Here is a 1,219-nt window from a genome sequence, read left to right as displayed (position 1 = left end):
AATTAATAAATAATAATGATAATAATAATAATAATAATAATAATGATAGTAATAGTAACAACAATAATAATAATAATAATAAATAATAATAATATAATAATTATAATAATATTAATAATAATAATAATATTATTACCATTATTATTGCGAAAATTTTGTCACTTGAATAATTATGTCATTGTTATGGATATTGTCAGATGATTATTTAATTACTTGGTGATAATATTTGATTGACAAGGGAAATTTTTTAAGTGCTTATGAGAGAATAATCGCATTAATGATCAAATGATAGTAATTTATATTGATCTTAATTGTTCATAATTAAAAACTAACAAGTTTTAAACATTGTTAGATAATCATATCAAAGGATTATTTAGTGCTACCACTATTAATAACAATAGTAAAAATCAATTAATTAATTGAAAAAATAAATAATAACAACGTTATAAACCAACTTCAGGAAAAAAAAAATTATGCCCTAAAATTACACATAAATAATCTGAAAAATCAGGCATTATTATTGCTGTTAGTCATACTAAATGATTGTTTGCAATCAAATAAATGTCATCTTTACGTTGACAAATAATCAAAACTGGTTCAGTGTTCTTTGCTTTTGCATTACAAACTTTTAAAAATGTTGTCATCATAAAGCAAATTTTAACTTTCCAATTAATTTATGCATATTATAAGTAATCATTTAAAAAAAAAAGAAAAACTTTAAACATATGCATTATATATATATATATATATTTATAGAATATCATTTAATTATTATTAGTGATAAAAATTGTTTGTAATACTAATAATTCAAAGCTAATAATTACTATGTGCTCCTCTTTTTTAATAATATTTAATTTTTATTAATGATTATTTTATTTTTTTTTTTAAACTTTTAATCAATTTATAATGTGTTAAGAAAAGAAAAAAAAAAGGTAATATATATATATATATGAAAGATAAATAAATTGTTTCGATATAGATTAGTGATGAATCGATGATGAATGAATGTCACAATTTGTGTCAAAGTATCGATGAATAATGCTATCTTTCATTTCATTCAATTCATCTGTATTAATAGTTCACTAAAATTATTCGATGTATTAAATGAAATGGAATTTCAATGTCATTTGAAATTATTTTCATATATTACATGCAAATAATTTTTGCAATAACTATTACTATTTTGTGGTAAAAAAAAAAAAAAAAAATAGATACTAAA

Source organism: Loa loa, assembly GCF_000183805.2.
Source record: "Loa loa unplaced genomic scaffold supercont3.556, whole genome shotgun sequence".
NCBI classification, from domain to species: domain Eukaryota; kingdom Metazoa; phylum Nematoda; class Chromadorea; order Rhabditida; family Onchocercidae; genus Loa; species Loa loa.
This window is presented reverse-complemented; position numbering follows the sequence as displayed.